Source organism: Sebastes fasciatus, chromosome 15 (assembly GCF_043250625.1).
Source record: "Sebastes fasciatus isolate fSebFas1 chromosome 15, fSebFas1.pri, whole genome shotgun sequence".
Taxonomy (NCBI): Eukaryota; Metazoa; Chordata; class Actinopteri; order Perciformes; family Sebastidae; genus Sebastes; species Sebastes fasciatus.
Window position 1 is genome coordinate 24,823,503 of NC_133809.1, and position 20,721 is coordinate 24,844,223.

The following is a 20,721-nucleotide window of genomic DNA, read 5'->3' on the forward strand; positions in this document are numbered from 1 at the left end:
GGAGGTCAGCTGACAGCCCATATCCTGCTCAGCAGGGTGGACTATATGAGGAACTCGTCCTTGAATCAGGGGCATATGGAAATACTGTACATAACGAACAGGGGAGGAAGCACACTAGGAAGAACACAAAGCAGGTGTTAATACACGATTAGGCAACCAATGTCCACAAGAGAGGGAAAGAATTCCCCCCCCCCCCAAAAAAGAATCAATTCCCTCTGGCTCTAATGACCAGCATCACATATGTTTGATAGAGTATATCGTTGTTGGTAGTTCTCTCCATCCCCAATTTTTCTACCCTCAAACCCTCTCCCTCACACACTCACTCTCTGTCTTTCATGATGATGAGTGATGGAGTAGACCAGTGCTGGTAACACTCTCCTGCTCTGTCACTCATTAGTGTCCCCTCCCTACTCTGCGTCTCGATTTCTCTCACGTTATGATAGATGGGTCAGGGCAGAGTGGCTGCTTGCTAATCAATCTGCCTGCCAATACAACCTGGAACTGCTCGCAGCTGGGAGGTGAACACGGTGTGTTAGTGTGTGATGGGTATGGGGATGGAAACAAAGAAACTGTGTGGGTTTATGTGTAAAATCTTGAAGGGTGCACAGGAAGATTTCTGCTGTTGAATACAATTGACTGTTCGCTAAGCCCCAATCGCTGAAGTTACTTTCTGTGAAACTTTCTTTTCCAACACTCAGTGTTGCCATATTGGGTGATTTTCCACCCAATTGGGCATGTTTGTGTACTTGGGCAGGTAAAAAAAAGTATCTGGTGGGATGTGATGGGCTACATTTTGTACTATTTGGGTGGTTTCCAACAAACCAAGTTAGGTATACATTCCCTTAAATCAGTATGATAGTATGGATTGACAGGCCACTTATTTCCAGCCCGTTCGCACAAAAAGGTGTATAAATGCCACAATAACGCGCAAGGCGTTAAGGGTGCAATAAGTACACCTTTCTTGATTTCTGCGTCTTTTGTCCGCCATGTATCCTGTACTGACTGCAATGTAAATGCATCCGCATATAAATGCTATGGTAAAAGTTAATGATATAGTATAAAAAGAGAGAAAGACCACTTATGGTGGGCGGGTGTGGACGTTAATGGGCCCAACCATCACCAGACTTGTTTTGTGTTTTGTTTTGTAAGTGATGTTTGTCACATGACGGTTGTCACGTGCTTTTTGTTGATGTTTATGACGTGTTTTCCATAGATGTTTCCGTACATGTTTCACCAAGTTTATTTACTTATTTAAGCCAAACCATGATGTTTTCCTTACCATGAGACCATAAACTCATGTTTACGATGTTTACTGAGGTAATAAATCAAATGAGAAGTAGGGTCATTTTCTCATAGACTTCTATGCAATCAAACTTCTTTTTGCAACCTGAGGAGTCGCCCCATGCTGGCTATTATAAAGAATGCAAGTTTAAGGCACTTCCACATTGGCTTCACTTTTCAGACCCAGAGGTTACCCACTTTGATAGACGTGGATTTTGTTGGCTGAAATGAAAACTGTCGCTGACAGATCAACAAAACACCAGACTTTTAGAATCCAACAGTGGTTCAGAGTTTTGTTTTTCCTTAATGAGAATGTTCTTCAAAGGCTGAACAAGTTAGAAAAGTATCTTCAAAGCTGCCAACACTGGATTGTTTACAACAAGAATATCCGTGTAGCCTAGTTTCAGAAAAACTGTGGAGAAATATATATATACAAATATACTGTTGTTGCTTGATCAAAGCTGGTGAGCAGAGGAAGAGGACCTCGAGGCTTTTACACCACTATATTTGTGTGACACCTGAAGTTAATTTGCTGAACAAGGTTTTGCATGCAAAAAATGATAAATGATGGCATGTCCTTAAGACTGAGTGTTTTTTTGATTCACCAACATACAGGATTTCAATGCTGCAATCCTGTTTACCTTGATCCAAGGTAAGAAATAATATAGAAGCTCAATTTTGATGGTAGAAGATTGATGAGTTTCCCCACAATTTGAGACTACACAGTACACAAGGATATACTGCTATAAATCTACTGGACCTTCATCAGTCACCCGCCACCTAAATGTTACAGGAATATGTGAATAACTGGGGTTGTAGTGGGGACCTCCCATCACAGATGTTTGGATTGGACCCACAACACCGCTCAAGGACTTCCAAAAATAACAGGTCTCCAAAAGTAATCATTATTATTTTAGGTGTACAATTAGGCTTATCCCTTAGTGTCAGCATTGCTTTCTGTTTTCTAAAACCCTTTCTGATTACAACAGCAATGGACTTATGAGAAGGCTGACACTTGCTGGTGGCTTCAAACACCTTCAACATCCCGTATCAGCACTTTCAGGCTTGACCGGCAGTCCAGAAATTGTACTGTGTCGGCAACCCAGTGTATTAACCCTCTAAAGACCTAACATTCCACCTATATTCTGCTGACAAACAGCCAAGCAATCATGTTCCCAGCTTGATCTCAAAGCAATCCGTAAAATGACCACAGCGCATTACGTGGTGGTGGCACGGAATGTGTTAAAATTGCATGTTGGCATCACAGAAACAATGCTAATGGAAAGTTAATTTGGATATTTTGTCGTGGTGGACACACAAATTCCCAGGTTCAACAGAAATACATTTTGATCATGGTTTTTTCCCCTCTTCATTTTTTAAGAGTGCCTTTAAAAGCCTTTAACCTGAGAAAAATGTGAAAACCAAATAAAAGGAGCATGGTCACTTCAGGGTCAAACTTCACCCTCTTGCCTTCATGATAGAATAACAACCCATACCTTTAGAACAACAAGATTTTCTGCTTTCCATCAGTGCATTTCTCTTTTTATTAGCTGTACAATTGTCAGAGATATCGAGAAGAAACTGAAGCTCTACATGAAAAACTTCCACTATTAACTTAAGCTTATTGTAGTTTATCAGTCTGACATTACCTAATGAAAGGTATTCTGACATGTTTCTCTAATGATGTGTAATTCTCCCGATGTGACACATGGTTCCAGACTCTCTCTCTCTCTCTCTCTCTCTCTCTCTCTCTCTCTCTCTCTCTCTCTCTCTCTCTCTCTCTCTCTCTCTCTCTCTCTCTCTCTCTCTCTCTCTCTCTCTCTCTCTCTCTCTCTCTCTCTCTCTCTCTCTCTCTCTCTCTCTCTCTCTCTCTCTCGCTCTCTCTATCTGTCATTTATTAAAATACATGACAGCAATTAGCAGATTAAATCCTTTGGAGTTACAATGGAGGAAGAAGGAAATGCTGCATGGTGATTAACAATGGGAAGAATGCGGAGTGAGACGAGTGGATGAAAGGCGCTGAAGGAATAATAAGGCGAGGTGTCCTTCCTGGATGAACTTTCACTACATAGCTTCATGACCTCCTTTCCTGTAGATTTATGGGAGAGCTGTCCTGCACTCTTTCAGTGTCAGCTTCCATTCGCCATGATTTATTGGCATGAATAAATCAATTGGCTGCATGCATCTTCAAGAAGTGATAATAAAATAGGAATTCATCTAACAGGAACAGGCGAGAATAAATAGGAGGTAGAAGCAGATCATTCACATTTCACTCGGAGGTTCATCCATGAAGTAACTTCCTGGGTCCATGAAGGGGTAAAGCAGGGCCCGTCAATGGCATTTTCTCAGCATTTTCAGCACCACTTTGAAAATCCGTGAAGAGTGACGGTGAGGTCATGACCAAACACCTGCCTGCTTCCGGTTGATATGACACTTAATCACCACGAGAAAGTAAATCCCAGTAATTCAAAATGACTTTCCATGGTAAGGGTACATGAATTATCATGATTACTTTGAATTCAACTGCATGTGTACTGCTGTGATTGGTCAGTGTTCTGTCCCTTTAACTGCAGATTGAACTATGAAGAAGACATGAACATCATTTATAGCTCATAAATTCTGACGATTGAAGTAAATTAATTGTTGCATTAATTAAACTACTGTTCGTGCATTGAAGCATACATGAGATACTGTTAATTAGTGTACATTGCAGATCGTTCTTGAAGTATTACATGAATGAAGTCATGCATGAAGTCATGCATCATGCCTGAACCAAATTAAGTGATTTTTCTGGCGAGCATGTGCACCTACAAACAACCTGCACATCCCCCAGTGAACTTCCTGAAACCCCAAAAGTAGGGAGGATTTCAAAGCCAAAGCAGGGCGTCTTGGGGGTCCTCCCCCAGAAAAGTTTCAGAGACTTTGTATCCTGCATTCTGGTGACTTTTAACGAATGAAAAGAAGCAAATAATAAGTACACTGCTACAGCATTTTTTGTTAAATAGGTCTACTTTTAAATTTTACTTTTAATTCTCAGGAATGAAAATTGAATAACTCGCCCCTCCGGCATGAACTTGTGTGAATCCCTGGTATAAACTAGGCTAATATTCATCAGTTTTAGTTCATTCATTAATTTTTTGCCTCTGCTTGAGTATTTCTTTCTCTTAGTATTCTCCATTCCTCTCTCCTTCTCTCACTCACTGAAGGTCCTTACAGACACAATGCAACAACGGCACCACTGCACTCTGAAACACGTTATTCCAATGGCCTGCACCACGCCGGCTTTGCAGTTAGGCTGCAGCTCAAACGCGAGCAGCTCTCCTCCGCCAGGGAAAAGACATTTGGTGTAGCTCTATTGCCGTCCAGGTGGAAACAGTAGGGTTTATACACGCTGTACAGTTCCAGAAACATGTTGAGATAACAAAAAGAAGAAAAAAAACGTTTGAAAAATGTACATAAATAGGGAGAAATGCAGGATAATTGTGAAACCGGGAGAGGGCAATGGAAAACGAGTCTCCTGGGAAAATCAAGTATGGTTCTGGCATCAAGGAGCCAATTATGTCACAACATAAGACATGTTTCCTAACAAAACATTTTCCAATGGGTCTTTAGCTTCAGTAGCCTTCCATAGATCAACACAGTGTACAATGAAATATTACCACAATGCACTAAAGTCAATGAACACAAGTCTGAACCAAGACCTGCAGCTCTTACCAAGGTGTCAAACCTCACTGATTTGAGAATGGTGACCTTTTTCAGTGGTAGAGCGGGTCGCCAACCGACTGGTTGGTGATTTGATTCCCGGCTCCTCCAGTCACATGCCGAAGTGTCCTTGAGCAAGATACTTAACCTCAAATTGCTCCTGAAGGCTGTACAATCAGTGTGTGAATGAGTATTTAGATTAGATCCTGATGGACAGGTTGGCACCTTGCATGGCAGCCTCTGCCATCAGTGTATGAATGTGTGTGTTAATGGGTGAATGCTGACATGTAGTGCAAAGCACTTTGAGTGGTCGGAAGACCAGGAAGGCGAGTTCATTTACCATTTACCATTTTTTCTCTTCTTTGCTTCTACTGTCTCTGTAACATGGCTGCAGTAACCGCACGAGGACCAACCAGGACAAAAAGATAAGATCACTCCTGTCCTCCGAAAGCTTCACTGGTTACCTGTTGCTTTCAAAACACAATTCAAAATCCTCCTTTTGGTTTACAAAGCACTTGCTGTTTGGGCTTCACAGTACATCTCAGACATGCTGTCAGTTTATAAGCCCAGCAAATCTCTCCGGTCACAATGTGGAAATCTCCTCCATGTGAGCACTTTCAAAGTCCGGTTAGATGGCTTTCAGTATTTATGCACCCAAAGAATGGAACAGTTTGCCTGCTGATCATACACTTGCTCTGACACTGTGTTCTTTTAACACCAAACTAAAGACCTTCCTTTTCACCTGAACATTTTCTTAAATGAACACACCGTATTTGTACAGTATGCTTGTTTGTGTGTGTATGTATCACAGACTGTATATAAAGCTGGACGACATGACAGCTCCCCAAAGGTGAAGCCAAAACATCTCTGGTGGCTGGCTGCAGTATAGGCCATAGAGCCCGTCCCCTTCGTCCATCTTTATATACAGTCTATGGTATGTTTTATTTTGTTTTTACGTAAAGCACTCTGACTGCTTTTGTATGATATTGAACCATACAAATACATTTGAATTGAATTGAATTACAGCTAACCTCTCTATAGGAGCAAAAAAAATGTCATTGTTTTAAAAAAGTACACCATGCAAAAAAGCAGTGACCTGCTAAGTGTTTTCCAAAAAAAATACTGAAGGAAAAACGTGTGACAGCGCTGCTAAATTCTGCCAACTGGTAATTAAAAAAACAAAAGAAAAGTCCTTCATCTGGCCCATTGTAGCAGTTGTGGCCCTCAACAATGGCTCAAAGGGTTTAGACAATGAGCCTCTAAGGAGTTCCTGCTACCGAAGTCCATAATGGATATTACAGCAGAGGCAAACAGGATGAATTAACAATAGAAAAAGGCCAAAGGTTACATCGCAGGAACAAACTGCTTTGCAAAGTGTCTGAGACAGAATGTGTATGTGTTATGAATGGATGGATGCAGAGGGCCTGAGGGGCAACTGCTGAGGTCAGCAAAGTGTTGCATCTAAAAGGTAAATTTTTCACCTGTATCCCATGTGGATTAGGATGTGTCTATGTGTGTGTGTGTGAGTGTGTGTGTGTGTGCGCACAGTAACACTCTTCTCTCTTTCCCTCTCATTGGCTCTCTGATTGTGCATGTTGCTCCTGCACACAAATACATGAGGAGGATATCTTATCTAATATGATATCTTGGGAAAAGCTATTCCTCATTTTTCGTGCAATCTCCTATGAATGTCCAGCAACATTCGTTACATGCATACAGTCTTTTCAGAATAAACTTCCATCTTCACAGGAAACAGCTTGGTTAGGTTTAGGAAAATATTTAGTTTTGGGTTAAAATAACTACAGAAGTGGCGTTACTGAAGTACCAAAGTTACGTGATAAATAAGTCAACGTTTGAGTTCAAATAACTACAGAAATGGAGTTACTTAAGTACAGAAGTTACGTGACAAATAAGTCAACTTTGGGTTAAAATAACTACGGAAGCCGAGTTACTTAAGTACGGAAGTTACGTGACAAATAAGTCAACATTTAGGTTAAAATAACTACGGAAGTGGCATTAGTTAAGTACGGAAGTTACGTGACAAATAAGTCAACTTTGGGTTAAAATAACTACGGAAGTGATGTTACTAGAGTCCCGAAGTTATATGACAAATAAGTCAATGTTTGGGTTAAAATAACTGCGGAATTGCCGTTACTTAAGTACCGAAGTAACGTGATAAATACTGTAAGTCAACGTTTGGTTAAAATAACTACGGAAGTAATTATTTGCTTAAGTACCGAAGTTACGTGACAAATAAATCAACGTTTGGGTTAAAATAACTACAGAAGTGGCGTTACTTTAGTACCGAAGTTACGTGACAAATAAGTCAACATCGATTTCTGGTTTCACAAGGACACGAACACCGGTCTCCTGGGTGAAGTCCAATGTTTTTGGACCCACCCAGCCATCCGGATGGACAGGTCTTGCAAATTAGCATGACACTACAATCACTAAATACAACCCATATGGTGCTTCACTGTATGCAAAAATATCATTCCTCCAGTGGTTTTCTTGTCGAATAAAACATATAAAAAAATAGTAACTAACTAAAATATACTAAGTATTAGGTAACTAATAAGGATAAATTTGATATCTTCAATTTGTACATATACATATGCATATACATATATAAAAATATGTGGCCTCTTTGAGATATTAATTTTGCCTAATGCTGCTTTAAACCATCTTTAAAATACTGAAATGGTGAGTTTAGTTTATCCAAAGTTAAAGTTTACTTTTTGTGGTGTTCATTTATTTTGCCCTTTAAAGATAAAACATGAAGAGAAAGACAGAGAGAGAGAGAGAGAAAGAGGGAGAGAGAGGGAGCAACAGACAATAAGAGAGAGGAAGAAAGAGAAACGATAATAAGAAAATGTTGAAAACCAGCACAGCAGGGAAGGGAAATTAAGAAACGTGAGTGAAAGAGAGGGAAAGCAGGAGGGAGGCATGCCGAGTCAAATTAAAGGGATTAGACAGCTCATTCCCCCTTAATTCCCTAATCACCTCCTCCCACACTGGATTGGGTTGCCACGGCAATGTTTACATGACCCCATATCCTGCTGAAGCCAAAACAGGCATGGCCCACATTATGCTAAATCCCCTGTTTACCTAGCATAATCCCTCCCAGACAAACACTCTGCAGCCTGCTGCATCAAAGTCTGGGTCGACAGCCTGACGGGGTTGCGGGCCATTTACTGATGGAGAGGAGGACCATGACTCCTTTCTGATGAAGGAGCCGGGAAATAAATAACCGTGTGGCCATTGGCTTGAGTGGGTCAACACAGGTCTCTGCTTTGTGTCCTTGCTGCCAAACAGCTTTACCCGGCGCCGATATTGCTTTGCTTTGATGTGAAAGGTGAACACAGGCCACTGTAATAACTTCAAGGTTACCATAGCAAGACATAAAGACATCAATTCTCAACTGCAAAGCTTCTTGAACGTGACTGTCGACCTTTCACAAAAATGAAAATAAATAAATGGACTTCTGATAAGAAGTCCTGCACATTCTGACATGTGAATCTCTAAGGCCATATTCATCAGAAGAATTATACAGTAATTAAGTAATTTATCAATCATCCTAAATTCACAGTGAAATATAAGCGTAACATTTAAAGAATAGCCATTCAGAGGTGAGGATTTGCCCTACATCTAACATATTGTTCACCGCCCTTTAAAGCAGTTGTTCCCAACCTGGGGTCCAGGTCCCGCTTAGGCGGCCACTAAAGATCATGGGGGGAGCGCCGGTATTTGTCTGCTCTGAGGTTGTCATAATTCGATTTGCTCATGTACAACTAAAATAACACATTTACTGGATCATTTATAGAAAAGTCTGTATATAAAACTATATAGAAAGATATATTTCTTTGCTAATTAGTAGCAACATCTAACAAAGTATTCAGCTTCAATCCATATTTGTTGGTGTTTAGCCTTTCAAAAACAATATTTTCACTGTGGTCAAAAACTTGCTCTCCCAGTTAACGCACACAAAGCGAGGCACGCATCTGTATTAACAGGGTGGTCTAGCAGCAATCAATCAACACCATAAATTACATATATTGAACCACAATAAGAAAAAATCAATTTCGGCTCTAACACTATTAAAGTAAATTAATTAAGTTGTTTAAAAAAACATGATCATATCATGTATCTGCATTCCCTTGGTAAATCCATCGAGACTTAATTTATGTTGACAAAACTGACGAATTATGTTCATTAATGAAAGTTGATTTAATAAAAAAAGAATAATTTAATACAGGTTGGGAACCACTGTTTTTAAAGAAATCCTTGCATTTTACTTTTGAAAAAGTTCTTTTATTTATGTGAAATCTTTAGTATGTAATTAACATGTGAAATCAACAATAATAAAAAAGATTTATGATACATAATGTGGATTAAATAATAGGAGATTGGCTGAAATGGAAACAAAAAGAAAACTAAAATGAGCAGAGAGGAAACATCAGAAAAATCCTAGAATTTAGTACACATTGACACATGCAGACAATGAAGCTGCATGGAAAGTGATTGAAAACAAAATCAAAGGCAGTTTTATTCTCGTTGGTAGCACTCCTATGGAATGCAAAAACATTTTTTTATAAGTTTAAGTTTAATATCTTATCAAATCAAATCAAAATCAAATGCAAATGACAGACTTAAACAACCCCAAACCTGAATTATACATATTGCTTCATCATGATTCTATTTTGTACTGTCACTCCAAAACATGTGGAGGTGTGTGGTAATCTCTATTTCTATACTGTCATCGTACAGGTTGATCCACTCTCAACCAGTTAAAGACTATTTTTACATTGCTTTTATTCTTAAGTGTACGAGTAGGAGTAAAAGTTTGTTTTCACTTCAATGAGGAAAGACAACACAAGTTAATGAGAATGCAGAAGCTTTATTTGACAAAAACGTTGGTGCGGAAATCCCAGTGAAAACATTGGATAATAATTTTTAAAATTCCAATGAAATTATTGGATGATAAAATCCAAGTTTGATAAGTATGGGCACAGGTATAATTATGTGATGTTCAGTGTTGTGTATATACTATAGACCACTTGCAGTGGTATAACAGTAACGTCCCTAAGATGTTAAATCACTTTAAAATTAGTTATTTGTGCCTTTGTGTGACCACAGAGCTGCAATAAAATGTTAAGACTGATGGTAAATCTTTAAAGAGTACTAGGCAGGAGTCTACCCAGATCCCCACATGCTGAAACGTTGTAGTAAAAAACCTAGGTTGCAGGGTGGGAGTGATTTAAGTTGTTGGCAAAAGATGAAAGTAATGAGCCCCCACATGACAAGGGTTGTACATTTTGAAGAGCCTGGATTGCAGGGTGAGATTGGAAATTGACTCAGTTGACAGGAGAAGTACGACGTCTAAACGAGCCCGGTGCCAGCGAGAGATACTCTTTCAACTCTGTTGGGTTGCCAGATTCAAAGACTTTAAGAACCCGCAGGGTGTGTGATGATAATTGAGCGGTTAGATCCCTCACCTCTGGGTGCTTCCTCAAGGCTATAGGACAGAGCCCTAGCACAGCTTCTTTCCATTCTGTCTCCCGCTCCACTTTCTTAAAAAAAATATATAATTATAAAATCTTGAAAGAACCCAGGGTTAAGTACTTTGGAACACTGAATGAATAAAAAAAATGTCTGTAGAAGTAGAATAGTTAGCTTAATATCCCATCAGAATACTAAAACAACACCTGAATATCCAAAACATATCATGAAAAACTTGCTTTCCCAGTGCTTGTGCACATACAATTTGGTATCTGGAGTACCTAGACTGTATTTAAGAAGTGGACGTAGTTACCGTGACATCACCCATTGGTTGGTGGACTGCCGTTTTGAAGGCTTGAGTTCGGCATTTTGATTGTCACCATCTTGTTTTTTTGCATCCAGAAGTGATACGAGAGGGTGGAGCAAAGTACAACCAAATGCTGAATAAGACATTTTTAGGTGACCAAAATCTTACAATTAACTTTCATGAACTGAAAACACACTGTGAAAGGGTTAAAGTTGCAAGAGGAAAAAACGGACAGCTCCCAGACCGGACAATGCTGTGGTAGCAACCTGTCAATCACAAGATAGCCACGCCCTAAAGCATACCCTGCTTTATGGTCTATTTGACTCTAAATGGGACCATAATTTACTAAATGAACATCATGGCGATTGAGACCATAAACTCATGTTTACAATTTTTACTGAGGTAATAAATCAAATGAGAAGTAGGGTCTCATAGACTTCTATACAATCAGACTTCTTTTTCCAACCAGAGGAGTCGCCCCCTGCTGGCTATTAGAAAGAATGCAAGTTTTAGGCACTTCTGCATTGGTTTCACTTTTCAGACTTGTAGGTTGACCACTGTTATTAACCCCCCAACTGTGAAATAAAGGGGTGTTGTAGTAGAAACTCAAAAGACAAGTATGGCACCTCTACATTTTAGCATCCTTGAGTAACAGCAGGTTATCACTGTTTGGCTTTCTGAAGTTCTCAATTACCTGGAAAGTGTGCCATGCTGTGAAACAAAACTGCACACTCCTAAATGTCTCAGCGGTGATGCAGAGGTTGCTAGGTGCCGCTTTTTCTGAAGCACAAACGTGATGTTACAAACAGTACATTTGGTTTTACAAAGCTTCATTTGACAAATATGGAAGAGTTAGAAGGGAGGAGAAGATGTGTTGAGTCCTGAATATATGAAGACGGGCGCAAGTTCACTTACAAATGTAACCAATTTAAAGGAAATGTTTATGTCAGTGTCGGCATAAAAGCATTGTCTGAGATCTGATACTAACAATTTGGGGTTTGATTACACTGGATGAATTATTTGCAAGTGCCTCATCTGTCAATGACTTTGAAGCACATATTCCATACTGCTTATGTGTTATGTTTGTTTGTTTATTAAGACCGCCTTTAAAAGTCTAAGTATACTTGGCTAATACTGGCAAGTATACAGAAAAGTATATTTGGCTTATAGGCATAAGTCCATGCAACCCAAAGAATACTTATTAATAATTCAATAATGTAATGGACTTTTAGAACAGGTTTTTAAGTTGATGTCAGTATCTTCACTCTTGCTTTAAAACTGAGCCCGCAACAACCTAAAGATCGCAAGTTGTGTTAATGTGTTAAAGAAATTAGTGGCGTTAAAACCTTATTACACAACGTTATTATCCCGTCAACTTTGACTGCCCTAATATGTATAAAATATTATTGTTCATATTTATATTCATATATTCATATTTAGTTGTTCATTTAGCATTCAATTATTACACTGAAAAATAATTCAACTATTAACAGCTCTTCTTTGAATCTGCGCCCCAGTCTGCCACTCTGAGTCTTTAGCACACAAGCCTGACTTGCCATCAAATTCAATCAGCCAAGCAGAGGAGAGATCTCACTCTTGTATTTGAGGAAAAATACACTCTCAGCACCGCACGCACGTTTTATTAGAGCGCCAGATATAATCCAAAATCTGGTCACAGACTATTTCCAAGACATCCAGATATGCTTCACAGCACTGGATTGCCTTGAAATTGGTTTGTGACAGGTCTGTCCCGGCAATCTTTTTATAGGTAATCACAACAATATCAGAATATCTCAGGAGATAGGAAGATGCTATGATGCAAACTGCGCTGAGTAGATTCAGAGGTGAAGGTAAGATATCATAAGACGTTAAAGTTCACAGAGGGGTCAGTGTTTCGAGGAAAAACGCGGCTGCAGCCTCAACAGTTAAGGCTGGTGTTCCCATCTGATGTGACAGTGAATCAGAGATAACTCTTTCACACATGTAGATAAGGGACATTAGTATTTTCTGTAGAACTGTGTGGGAAGAGGCTCCACATTTTACCTCTGCACAGCATAAGGAAATATGTGTTCTGGAGTAATGCCCTCAAGATACAACAGTAAGAGCTGCAATTAGATCAACAAGAAGATCAGTTGCAGAGCAATAAAGAAACGCCAATATGTGTCAGCTGGTTATTACAAGCAGGAACAGTAGGTGGTGTGGGTTAATGTAAAGTACAGAGAGCAGATCAGTGGGAGGATAATGGAATATAGATACAACCTCTACCATGTTATCATTAACCACTATATTTATCTAGTGGAAAGATGAACAACCTGTGCCCTCTTTGTTCACAAACAAAGCGTTGCTCATACTTCCTGTTTATTGACTGAGCTTTTTAAGTGAAAGTAAATAAGACTAGATACTAGTGTATACCCACTACCAGTGTAGACCTGAAACTTGGACTAGGTTCACAATTTTTTCAGAAGTCCATCTTAAATCTTAAAAAAGTTGCTTGCTGGAAGTGAGGTCAATTAAATTCTATACTATAATTAAAAACACAATTAACACGTCATGACCATAGACTTTATATAAGAAATGGACGTAGTCACCGTGAGGTCACCCACTGGTTTGTGGACTGCCGTTTTGAAGCATCGAGTTTGACATTTTGGCCATCGCCATCTTGTTTTTTTCGCAACCATAAGGGACATGAGAGAGTGGAGCTACATCACTGTATTCTCATACAAAGGTTCGCATGATATCGAACGAAAAAGTAATTCCTCCTTTTTCGTTTGTTTTTCTACGAATGTCCAGCAACATGTGTCAATTTCCGCTCATTAAATGCATACAGTCTTTTCAAAATAAACTTCCGTCTTCACAGGAAACAATGTTCTTAGGTTTAAGCAAGAAAGCTACTTAGTTAGGCTTAGGAAAAAGTCAACTTGGTTAGGATTAGGCAACAAAACTACTTAGTTAGGTTTAGGAAAATATCAACTTGGTTAGGATTAGGCAACAAAACTACTTAGTTAGGTTTAGGAAAATAACAACTTGGTTAGGTTTAGGCAACAAAGCTTCTTAGTTAGGTTTAGGAAAAGATCAACTTGGTTAGGATTAGGCAACAAAACTACTTAGTTAGGTTTAGGAAAATAACAACTTGGTTAGGATTAGGCAACAAAACTACTTAGTTAGGTTTAGGAAAATAACAACTTGGTTAGGTTTAGGAAAAGATCAACTTGGTTAGGTTTAGGCAACAAAGCTTCTTAGTTAGGTTTAGGAAAAGATCAACTTGGCTAGGATAAGGCAACAAAACTACTTAGTTAAGCTTTGGAAAAGGTCATGGTTTGGCTTAAAATATCTCCGAAAGTGGCATTACTTACATGACAAATAAATCAACATTGACTTCTGGTTTCACATGGGTCAAAAATGCCAGTCTCCTTGGCTCAGTCCGGTATTTTTTGACCCACCCATTCACCCTGACCTCCTTCATACGCGGAGCTATTTATATTTCCTGGTTCATGATTATGTTAATTACACACAAATTGATTTTGTGGGATATACACAAATTACAGTGCATTACTTTGCGTAGGTATAGCTACGAGCAGTGTATGAGTAAGTAAGTAGGGTAATTCTCTCATAGACTTCTATACAATCTGACTTCCTTTTGCAACCAGAGGAGTTGTCCCATGCTTGCTATTCTAAACTGGCCTCACTTTTCAGACCTGGAGGTTGCCCACTGATTATGACATGCGGTTTATTTACTAGCTTTTCTGGGGCTTTCAACATCTTCATCAGCAGATGGAGTGCAGATGGACTGTCATAACCATAAAATGGGGTTGAAAGCTTTGGGAAAAGCCAGTAAATTGAGCTTGAATTAAGATCAAGGCTTTTGATTTGACTTGGCCCCGGAAGTCAATACCAATACCTGTCAAACAACTTGTTGCCAGAGCATTCCCCGTTGCACATTTAGTGTAGAAATGTATGCAGTGAAGGCAGTGTCAAATGTACACACACACAGGTGTCTTTCGTTAACACCCAGAGTACATCTTCATAACCGAGAGACTTCATGTGGCAGGGAAAGATAGAGCAAGGTGTGATCAGAATAAAGATGATGTTATGTTGCTAGAAAGAGGGAGCCAAGCAGACGCCAAGAGAGAGAGAGAGAAAGTGAACGAATCAAGTGGCGTGATGAGAATATTAATTGCACAATACTGTGAGAACCTTAAAGTCCATTACTGCTGGAAAGCTGTCATAAAACTATTAATGAGAGAGCGTGATGGAGAGAGAGAGGCTGAGGAAAGGAGAGGAAGTGTGCAGGTTGGGAACGGAGAAAGGAAGGGGGGTTATGTTCCTGATCTGCGGTGGTAATGTGATCTGGAGGAGAGAATTAAATCACAATTAAAACCAGATTAACAAAGAGCCAGACTGCCAAAACAGAAAAGAGGGAGACGGCGGGGAGGAATGTAAGCAGGTAAGAGGAAGATTATAAATAAGATACGGAGGAGAAGAAATGTCAGAAGAGGAGAAGACATTGAGTATAAATAAGCCATAGTTGGGAAAAGAAAGCCAGACAACCAGGGAAACACAAATAAACCCTCACTCAGATGGAGCAGGGTAATGTATGGCAGCTAAATGCTAATTGGAGTGAATGTGCATGCTGTTTAATGCTAATACGTTTGAGGTGGGGGCTAATGTTTGCTAATTACAAGGTGGTGAGGAAACGCTTGTTCCAAAGACAAGATACAGCAGCACAAGCTGGTTGAATAATGTTTAATGGATCTGGACAAAATCCATACCAGTGTTTTTCCAATGTCTCCGGGTACTATAGAAAATGTGGAGATTTTTTATGTCGATGCAACGCTGTCAGAAACCTGACTCATTGTTCATTGACCTGCAGATATATAGTATCTGGTGTTCTGAGATATAGCAGCATTAGGTATATTGACCTAGGGTGCTTCCGTTATACACACATAGTGACTTGTGTTCAGACTGAAAACAGCTCAACACACAACTACTGTATGTACTTCAACGCATAGTAGACAAAAAATGAGCGATAGAGTGTGGACGGCCGCGTGGGTTTAAATGGGAGGATGTCCGTCCTAGTCCAGTCGCCGGGAAAAAATGGTGGCATTATGGGCTTCTGCAAACCACAGATACGTTGAATGTGGATGTTTTTGCATTCTGTCAGAGCAAAGTGACGTATATTGAGCGGCCATTATTCAAAGTTAACGTGGTATAATAACGAGTTTAACAAGTGGTAAAGTCCACTAAGGGCAGGCAGGTGGGAGGGGTAGTGGATGGGTCAAACAAACACAGGACTTTCACACAGGAGGCTGCTGTTCGTAAACCTAGAATTTACGCTATTTACGTAATGTTGTTATTGTTGTTATGTAATTACGTTACGTTACATAAGAAAGTCTGCTAAAGGCGGTAGTTTTGCAGTAGTTTTATGTCAATTGATTTCAATATTTAATCACGATTAATCGCATGATTGTCCAGAGTTAATCACGATTAATCGCAAATTAATCACACATTTATTATGTGTTCAAAATGTACCTTAAAGTGAGATTCATCAAGTTTATTTAATACTCTTATCAACATGGTAGTGGGCCAATATGCTTGCTTAATGTAAATGTATGTATATATTTATTATCGGAAATCAATTACCAACACAAAACAATGACAAATATTGTCTAGAAACCCTCACAGGTACTACATTTAGCATAAAACAATATGCTCAAATCATAACATGGCAAACTGCAGCCCAACAGGCAACAACAGCTGTCAGTGTGTCAGTGTGCTGACTTGACTATGACTTGCTCCAAACTGCATGTGATTATCAGAGAGTGGGCATGTCTGTAAAGGGGAGACTCCTGGGTACCCATAGAACCCATTTTCATTCACATATCTTGAGGTCAGAGGTCAAGGGACCCCTTTGAAAATGGCCATGCCAGTTTTTCTTTGCCAAAATTTTGTGACTGGGTTCATCTGTCCCTTCACATGGACATCAGACAACAGAGGAATGTGGCTGAAACATGTCCAGTATAGACCAGATGTCTTCTAGTTTTCACCCGCTGGAGCAAGGCCAGTAGTAGCTCAACCCTGTCATCCACCATTGCCTATCCAGTATTAAGACTGAAAAATGCTTCTTCGGGCAGCATGCAGGCCAACGTGCACAGGAGGACGCTAGGAGACATTCGAAAAAAGTCCACCATTCATTTGAGCTACTGCATGCCCTATTGACCTATAAGTAAACTAAAGCCTTGGTGATCGGATAATCACAACACTGAAGCATCTGAGAAGCAGTGTGTGGAAGTATCTTGGGTTCTGCATTACACAGTGGATTGCATTCAAATTACTTTGAACAAATTACACGTTAGTTTGAATTCCTTCGAACTTGAAATAAAAAAAAAAAAAAGATAGACAGGAAGTTTCTCCTGAAACTAAAGGCCCTGACACACCAAGCCGACGGTCGAAAACACTTTGATTTTTCACTCCGATTGGCGGTTCATCTTAAACGAATCAGTGCACGAGAAGAGAAACGGATGTGAGGAAAGCAAGCAAACTAGTAAAGTCAAGAGGAAAAACACAGAAGGCTCTTGACATTTTTCATCTTCATCTCATTTTATCATTTAAATACACGGATTATCTTCACAACAACATGGCCATCTGGAATGAAGCTAACTGGTGAGTGAGAGTGGTGTGACAATGGTTGGCAAACACCGCTTTATTTCATGTACATATCATAACAACAGCTTGTATATCCACCGTCCTCGGTCTTGCGGTTTCCCTTTTTTCAATGACGAATACAGACTACCGCCACCCGCTGGTGTGCAGAGTTATTCCATCTCACACAGGCGCAGAAGGTACGTGGTAGTTGGCCGTCGGCTGTAGTCTTTGTGGTGTGTTCGAGTGCAACTTTCTGGCCAATACACAGGCGACGTGAGGCGATTCAATGGTCGGCCTGTCGCGTGTCAGGGCCTTAAAAGTCAACTCAAAAGAGTACATTGTCTGGGCGCCTGGGTTAGCTCAGTTGGTAGAGCGGGCGTCCATGTATTAAGGCTTGGTCCTGACCGCGGTGGCCCGGGTTCAAATCCGGCCTGTGGCCCTTTCCGCATCCACTCTCTCTCTCTCCCCCCTTTCAAGACTCTATCCACTGTCCTGTCATAAAAATGGAAAAATGCCCCCAAAAAAATAACTTAAAAAAAAAAAAGAGTACATTGTCTGCCCCAGAAAGCATTTTTGGTGTGCTGTACATTACTTGGTGTGTTTAATAAGAATATTTGGACTCTTTTTCTGTTAATTACACCGTGCTGCTTTTGATGTGGATGAGAGGAGCTGATACTGGCTATTACTGAGGCTCATCCCAACTGCACTTGCTGATTCTGCAATCCTCCTTCTAATAATCTATTCATCTTGTTGCAGCCTCTTTTCGAGACTGGGGCACCCTGACAGGAATTGCATTTTTGCTGCTGGTCAAAATGATCCCACCGTGCAGTCTACATATACTCAAGAGTAGGAGAAAGCTGAAGAGAACACTGCTTGTCCGACTGACATGTCATCAGATCAGCGGGCCCTTCTGAGACATAATCTTTAACGGTCGTACATTCCTCATTCTTCACTGGCACTCTAACTTTGATAGCAGTGAATATATATGATGGAATGGAAGGAGAGATTGTCCAATAATCTATGGTGTATTGGCAGGAATTCTTCTGTTCTGCATGAGGTTTGGTGGAAAAGACTGTTAAAGTGCACTAAAAATAAATCTTTGTTGTGCAGACACAGTCACGCACATAACACACATCTCTCCTTCTGTAGCCGATGCCATACAAGGATAGCAAGAAAAAGAAAACAAGTAAGAAAACAATGGACTTAAGCTAATGCATATTTAATCTGAGGGAGGAAAGAGGGATAAAAATTATTTAGTTTGTGGCCTAAGCACTCTAGCGGTGTGTTCTTTTATGGCTCTACTCTATGAGGAGAGGTAAAGAGGTTTATATGGGCAGTGCAGGGTTGAAGGATGAAAACAACACCACCATTACCAGCAGCCCAGTGTGTGCAGTCACTTCCAAAGTTTGTCTATTTGTGCAATGAGCGCCTGTTTTTTTGCTTTCCAGTGGAAATGACACGAGAGAAAGAGTGCAGACACTCAGAGCTGAAATTATTTCAATTTAGCCGAGGATCATGCACTTGAAATGTCTTTCCAGTAGCTTCATTGCTGCAGCACTTATCCCAATCATCTACTAAGTGCTTTAAAAAGGTACCCGGTGGGTACGGGGTCTAATTTGACCAGCAGTGTACTTCAAAGCTCTACCTCAGCTTTCACATTTGTATCCTTCATCTGCACTGGTACAAGTCAAATGACTAAATAAATAAATAAATGACTTGATGAATAAGTAAATAAATAAATATGTCATTAAATGTAGCAAAAATAATATAAAAAAATAATTAATTGATAAAATGTGACATAAATTGATATGTCTGTTTTAATTTGCTAAGCCCCCTCATTTGCGTAATGAGGCTGAAATGTATAAAGAAATGTAAAAAGGAATGTTTAAAGAAATGTTTAATGAAAAGAATACAGAAATAAGTTTGGGAAAATAGATAAGGGGGTAAAATGCAAAGGTAAAATTGTGCATAAATAAATAAATACATAAATAAATGCATACATGTAAAAGTAAATATAAAATAAATCAAAAATAAATGCAAAAAAATAAATTTATTCATTCATAAAAAATAAATGCAAAAATAAATAAATACATTTTTAAAGTAATAAAAAATAAATGAAAGGGAAAATTAAACAGAAGAATGAATAAATAAGGGAACCAATACAATGATAAATAAATAAAGAAGCAAATTAAAGCAGAAATATCAATTTATTCCACATTGTATCAATTACTTAATGGCTACATTTATTTGTAATATTAGTTTGCTGTATTTAATGACATTTATGAATCGAGTCATTTTTTTATTTCTTAATTTATTTATTGTATTTTGGCAGGTTGCATCCTCCAAAGGTGGAAACATCGATTACGCACTTGATAATTAATCAACCCCTCAATAACTGCTTCACAGAGAACCACATGGCAGTGCTTTTCTTTCTTTCTTTCTTTCTTTCTTTTCCCTCATTTTGAACAGATTTCACCTATCACCCGGAGCATCAGTCTAATCAAAAAATGCTTGCTCTCTTGTCAAATGGCAGGCCTTCTGGGCTTGTTAGGATCCCAGTAGGAAACCCATTATTTTTTGGTAAATAAACCTCCACAGGCTTCCTCTCAACGCCTCTGCTTTTTGCCGGCCTTACATTTTTCTCTTTTCTTTTCGTGTTTTTTACACCTCGTAACAGTGCTAATGTGCAGAGTGCCGGCATTTGACCTGAGGACAATCTGTTTCCTGTTCCTCTCATATCTCTATATCTGTGTGTGTGTGTGTGTGTGTGTGTGTGTGTGTGTGTGTGTGTGTATGTGCGTGTGCTTTTATGTGTGCTTGAGCCCTGAGTGTTGTGCGCTGAATAATTGAATGGCTCTAAAGCGCTTTAGTACCATTGTATTGAAAAGTGCCGTATGACTGGAGTTATTATACAACTCTCTCCCTTTCTCTCTCTATCTCACACACATTAACACATGTACAAGGAGTGCGATTATGACTGGCAGTTATGTTGATGTCAGTGTTGATGATCTTGACAATGTCATCATCAGTGTGGTGTGGATAGTTCCATAAGCTATATTCAGAACTCAGAACAGATTCTTCTTGAAGCTCTTACAGTTTAATGTGCAGGTGTTTCAAAATCGGTGAAGCCAGAGAGGGGACCATTGGTTGATACAGCCCCTCCTTGCCATCTTATTGGCCTCTCTTTCTGATGCTTTATTGGATCCAATCTAAAGTTGTCAATTTGGCACCCAACATAAAGTGGCTGTCACACCACACATGTACGGAGCCACGGAAGGGACATGGAGGGG